Source organism: Callorhinchus milii, unplaced genomic scaffold, assembly GCF_018977255.1.
Source record: "Callorhinchus milii isolate IMCB2004 unplaced genomic scaffold, IMCB_Cmil_1.0 Scaffold23, whole genome shotgun sequence".
In the NCBI taxonomy this organism is placed as follows: Eukaryota; Metazoa; Chordata; class Chondrichthyes; order Chimaeriformes; family Callorhinchidae; genus Callorhinchus; species Callorhinchus milii.
Genome location: NW_024704764.1, coordinates 4,865,427 through 4,872,046, shown reverse-complemented (window position 1 = coordinate 4,872,046; position 6,620 = coordinate 4,865,427). Strand labels below are relative to the sequence as shown.

Sequence of the window (6,620 nt, the reverse complement as noted above, 5' to 3'; positions counted from 1 at the left end):
GGATGACGAAGATAATTGTATCTAAAATGAAGCAGAAAAAGGAGGCGTATGACAAATGTCAAACCCAAGATACAGAAGACAACTAAATAGAATATAGGAAGTGCAGAAGAGGTTCGAAAAAGGAAATAAGGGGCAAAAAGATTATACGATTAAAGGTTAGCGGGTAACATTAAAGGGAATTCTAAAATATTTTATAAACATATCAAGGAAAAAAGGCTAGTCAAAGGTAGGGTGGGACTAACCAAGGGGGAAATCTTATTGTGGAGGCAGAGGGCATGGCATATGTGCTGAATGAGTACTTTGCATCTGTCTTCACAAAAGAAGTGGATGCACCAAATACCGCAGTATCGGAGGAGAGGGTAAAAGAAATGAATAGGATAAGTATAAACAGAGAGGAAGTACTGAAAAGGTAGATAAGTCGCCCGGTCCGGACGGGATGCAGCCAAGAGTACTATGGGAGGCACGGGTACAAATAGCGGAGGCTTTGGCTACAATTTTTCAATCTTCGTTGGACACAGGAGTGGTGCCAGAGGACTGGAGAGCGGCCAATGTGACTCCCCTGTACAAAAAGGGACAGAAGGACAAACCTGGGAACTACAGGCCAGTCAGCCTAACATCAGTAGTGGAAACAGAAAGCAAGAGGGTTGTGGTGAACGGCTGCTTTTCTGACTGGAGGGAAGTGTACAGTGGCGTCCCCCAGGGATCGGTATTAGGACCACTGCTCTTCTTAATATACATAAATGATCTGGACTTGGGTATAGCAAGTACCATTTCCAAGTTTGCGGATGACACAAAGTTAGGGAGGGGGTAAACAGTGAGAAGGATAGGAGCCAACTGCAAGAAGACGTAGACAGAATGGTAAAATGGGCAGACACATTAATTTCAATGTGGAGAAATGCGAGGTACTGCATTTTAGTAGAAAGAATGAGGGGAGGCAATATAGACTGGTAATACAATCTTAAGGGGGGGTAAAAGAACAGAGAGACCTGGGGGTGCAGGTAAATGAATCCTTGAAGGTGGCAGGACAGGTAGATAAGGCTATAAAAAGGGTAAATGGGATATTAGGCTTTATAAATAGGGGCATAGAGTACAAGAGTCAGGAGGTTATGATTAACCTATATAAAACACTGGTTAGGCCTCAGTTAGAATACTGCGCCCAGTTCTGGGCACAACACTATAGGAAGGATGTTAAGGCATTGGAAAGGGTGCAGAGGAGATTTACGAGGATGGTACCAGGAATGAGGGACCTTGATTATGAGGAAAGGCGAGAGAGGCGAGGATTATTCTCATTGGAGCAGAGAAGGTTACGAGGAGACCTAATAGAGGTCTTGAAAATCATGAGGGGATTTGATAGGTTGGAAAGGGAAAAACTGTTTCCACTGGTTGGTGTGTCGGTGACTCGAGGTCACAGATTCAAAATAATCTCTAAAAGAAGCAGAGGGGAGGTGAGAAGGAATTGTTTCACGAGTTATTCGAATCTGGAACGCATTGCCTGAAAAGATGGTCGAGGCCGATTCGATAACTACTTTGAAAAACGCTGTGGACGGGTATTTGAGGAGGACAGGTTTGCAGGGTTATGGGGAAAGGGCTGGGGAGTGGGACTGACATTAATTGCTCTATTCAAAGAGCCGGCACAGACTCGATGGGCCGAATGGCCTCTTTTTGTGCTGTACGATTCTATGATTCTATGATTCGTTTTCAGAGGTGCCGTACCTTGAGATATTAAACAACGCTCCTGTCTGCCTGGCTAGGTGGACATTGAAGATTCAAATACAGCATAGTATTTGAAAAGAGAAGGGAGTTTCTCTTGGTCGAAAATGACCCTTCATATCTATTTGTGGCACGCTGCTGTGTGCAAATTGTCTGCTGTGTTTGCCTACAAATACACATATTCACTGCATTTAATTACAGTTTTTTTTGTAATGAGGCAAAATGAATCATCCTGCACTGATCAATGTAGCACACAGTCAATATCTCTAGATCCAAAACAACCACTAATGACAAGTTAATGCAGCTCAGAATGACAATTTTTTGCCCACAATATATACAGTTAATTCACTTTACATGTGAAGCGCTTTGGGACGTCTCAAGGAGACTATATCAAATGCAAGGAGTATTATTATATAAACCTCTCTCCTCATCTCCCAGGTCCACCTTCTGGCCCCTCTCCAGTCCGATGTCATCACCCCCATCGTGAAAAAACATTCCCTGGACCCATCCCTCCTCTCCGGCTACCGCCCAATCTCTAACATCCCATTTCTTTCCAAGGTCCTGGAACGAGTTGTACGTCCCAGCTCTGCTCCTTTCTTTATAATAATAATAATAATCCTTGCATTTGATATGGTGCTTTACACGTCTTCGAAACGTCTCAAAGCGCTTCACAGAATATACTACAAAGTGAATTGACTGTATATTTGTGGGAGAAATGCGGCAGCCAATTGCGCACAGCAGCGTCCCACAGACAGTCGTGGATTGAAGTGACCAATTTATTATTTTTTTCTTGAGGGATTATTATTAGGCGTGTGGAGTAAGGAAACTTGTCCAACGTTTTGCCCCGCCGGGAATCAAACCCAGGTCTCTCGCTTGAGAGGCAAGCGCTCTAACCACTGAGCTACAGGACACCTTTCTCACCATTCCCTCTTTGAAGCCCTGATCCGGCTTCCACACTGCCCACAGCACGGAAACAGCTCGGTCAAATTCACTAATGACATTCTGAACATCTGTGATCAGGGCTCCCTCTGCCTCCTTGTCCTCCTTGACGTCTCTGCTGCCTTCGACACTGTCCACCACGCCATCCTCATACACCACCTGTCCTCTTTACTTAATCTTCGCGGACCTGTCCTTGCCTGGTTTGATTCCTATCTCTCTCACCATCACCGTCCCAGCACTTTGGGACATCTTCACGACTTGAACGGCACTCTATAAATGTAATTTTGTTGTTGTTGTTGTCTCCACTTTGTTTCTCTTCCAGCCCCTGCACTGTCACGTCTGGCGTTCCCCAGGGCTCTCTTCTTTAATATCTACATGGGGTCAACTTCCATATGTTTGTGGATGACACCCAACACTATCTTTCTGCCTCCACCCTCAACTCCAGGACCACTGCTGTCGGACATCAAGTCCTGGATGAGGGCAAACTTCCTACAGTTGAATGTGAACAAGACTGAGGCCCTTCTGATTACCTCGCGCCAGCGCCTCAGCACCTCAGGCTCTGGCAACATCAACCTCCATGGTTGCACACTTCAACTCACCAGCCAGTCAGGAACCTCGGTGTCTTGTTCGACCCTCAACTGTCTTTTTTCCCCCACATTCAAGTTCTGCGTTCCCTCACCTCCGTAACATCGCCCGACTCCGCCACTACCTCACCCCTCAGGCCGCTGAAACTCTTGTTCATGCCTTCATCACCTCCAGGCTCGACTATGAAAACGTCCTACTTGTCGGCCTTCCCAACTCCTCCCTCCACAGGCTGCAGATAATCCAGAACTGTGTAGCCCGTGTCCTCTCCCGCACCAAACTCCGTGACCCCATCTCCCCCACTCTCGCCCGACTCCATTGGCTCCCTATCCTTCAGAGGATCCAGTTCAAAATCCTGGTCCACGCCTACAAAGGCCCTCCATGGCCTCGCCCCACCCTACCTCTGTGACCTCTTAACCCCCTACCAACCCGCCCGCCTTCTCCGCTCAGCCGGCTTTGGCTCCACATCCCCCGAACCACCCACTCCACCATTGGCGGGAGTGCCTTCAGCCACTCTGTCCCCAATCACTTCACCTCGCCCTCTGTTTAGCCTCCTTCAAGTCCCGTCTTAAAGCCCTCCTCTTCGACCATGCCATCGGTTCGAGAAAAACAAAGGTTTGTTTTCGAAAAATTGATTGCAGATTCAATTAAAAATATTTCCATAATGGATTAAAACAGTTTGTTAAACCTTAAACAGAGGCGTGTGTTGGTATAACTAAGCCACTTGGAATTTTTTTTGTACAATACTTTAGCCCTTGGTACTTTGTATTTGATGGGCTGTCACATGGACACAAATCCTCGACCCAACAAGTTTCATCAACTGAAACAAGAATGTTTCCGCAAGGAAAGCTCCTGAGTGTTTGAGCTCGGTCAGTCGCTTGAAAAAGATACTGTGTTGGTTTTTATTGTAACAGTTTGGTACACAGTTGGAGTCCTGCAGCTCAATGGTTAGAGCACTCGCCTTGCAAGCGAGAGACCTGGGTTTGATCCCCGGCAGGACGAAATGTTGGGCAAGTTTACTTACTCCAAACGCCTCTGTTTACCAAGTAGGGAACCAGTTGTTAGTCATTGACAGATGATTTTTCCGGGGATAATAATCCCTTCAAAAAAAATTATTTGGTCATTCAATCCACAACTGTTTGTGGAACGCAATGGGCTGCTGAATTTCGCCCACAAATTATACAGTCACTACACTTTACAGTATATTCTGTGAAGCACTTTGAGAAGTCTCGAAGACGTGATAAGGCGGTGTTTCAAATGTACGAATTATTATTATTATTATTATTAAGAACAAATCTTTGATAGAATAAGCCTGCATTGTTTTTGTTACAATGGTAACACGGACAAAAGAAGAAACGAAGGAGAGAAAGAAAAGCACCAACTTGAGTTACATTTGCAGCACCTTATGTTGAGACATCTTGCATATTAATGACTGTCAAGTTTAGTGACTGTTTTTGTAGGCACACGTGATAGCCAATAAAGTCCACTAAACAACCGTGAACAGGTTTCTTCTGAACTGTTAGTCACAGGAGAGATTTGGATGAAGAAATACCCTTCAACTCATTCAATCTCATCCTTCTAAGAATATCCATCCTCACTGTCCTCCCGTCACAGGATTGAACTGGTTTTAGAATGAGTGAAACATCCTGGCCTCAATCATCATTCCTGATAACCCATTCCAGTTGTTAATTACCTTCTGGATAAAGAAATACTTCCTGGTGTCTGTCCTGAATTGCCCTGTGCAAATATTAGTCTGGTCTTCCAGTTCTGCTACCTCAGTGTATCTGAAAATATTGTTTTGGGTTTACTTCCTCAATCCCATTTAAAACCTTACGTACTTCCGTTAGGTTCCCTCTGAGAAGACTGGAAAAGGTTGTGGGTCGAATCCCCACATCGGGACATTGAGACAGACGGACTCTGGCTATATTGTTAGAGGTGCCGTCCTTCACATGAAACGTTAAATCGAGATCCTGTCTGCCTGTTCAGGTAGTCATTAAAGATCCCATAACTATTCCGGCCAACCATCCACAAACAAAATTAATTATTCACTTCTTGGCTGTTTGTGGACATTACTGCGTGCAAATTGGCCTCCAGATTTGCCTACGAAATACGTAATCACTCGACTTTGCAGTAAATTGTGTGAAGGGCCTTGAGACGTTTCAACGACACGATGAGGTCTTTTATCAAAGCAAGGATTACATATTATAATTTACCCATTGTGGTAAATAAAGTATTGAAGTATTGAACGTCTGTCATATTGAATGCAGTTAGAAAACGAGCCAAGTAGTGCAAAGGTTACGAAAACAAAGCAAGTTGTCCGGTCTGTCACATCAACCAGCTGCTCTTCCGACCTTTGCAAAAAGGATCCACGCAGGCACCGAGCCAAAAGCACATTGGAGAAACAATCTATAATTAGTCATTGGTGCCTCATGTACAATTCAGGAGAAGCAACAGCAGCAGCAGCAGCAGCAGACTGACTACTGGGAACAACTTGTACTTTGACCACACTTGGAATGGCAAAAACAACAGAGCAGAAAGAACATTTAGATGACCCATCCTAACAATAACGCCTCACTGAACGAGTGCATCTCAGGCCGTTTCGACGTGGACTGTCAAAGCATTCTGAATCACATATATATAAATATGCACACGTTTGCGCTGCTTGATCTGTGACTGCACGCCAGATGTTCAGATTTGTTCTTTTGTGCTTTTCTTAATCAACAGTGGAAGCGAGGCAAGTCAGATATAGGACAGGTCAGGTTTGAGAATCAGTAACCCCTGGACAACTCAATGGAAGCTGATTGATGATAATAATAATCCTTGCATTTGATATAGCCCCTTACCACATCTTTGAGACGTCTCAAAGAGCTTCACAGAATATACTGTAAAGTGAATTGACTGTATATTTTACGGGCGAAACTCGGCAGCCACTTGCACACAGAGGTGTCCCTCAAAGCAGCCGTGGATCGAGTGACCAAATTCTTACTATTATTTTAATATAAATAATAATCAGTAATACGACTAAGAATGGATAAATGAGAATAAATGTAGTCCAAGGGCAGTGCTGCATTGTCGGAGGTCAGATGAGACGTCAAACCGAGATGTCTGCCTGCTCGGGTGGATGTTAAAGATCCGTGACACTAACCGAAAAGAGAAGGGAGTTTCTCATCGTGTCCTGGCAATTAATCTACCCTCAGTTGAACTCCAACCTGCCCCTTATTGCACCCCCATATGTACTCTTATCAAACGCATCAATTGAAGTTACTTTTGCTCGACTCCACTCAATAAATAAGGACAGAAGGTACTTTCAGCGCACATTAGAATCAAACGCACAGTTACTCCATTTTACAGTATATACAGTATATTCTGTGAAATGCTTTGAGACGTCT

The 6,620-nt window shown here is 44.5% G+C and overlaps 1 non-coding gene across 1 annotated transcript; it reads right to left on the bottom strand.

The window, feature by feature from the left end:
* Window positions 1-2,549: 2,549 nt before the first annotated feature.
* Window positions 2,550-2,621, bottom strand: trnae-cuc. Its single transcript has one exon. It is a non-coding gene; the product is annotated as a tRNA-Glu (tRNA).
* Window positions 2,622-6,620: the final 3,999 nt, after the last annotated feature.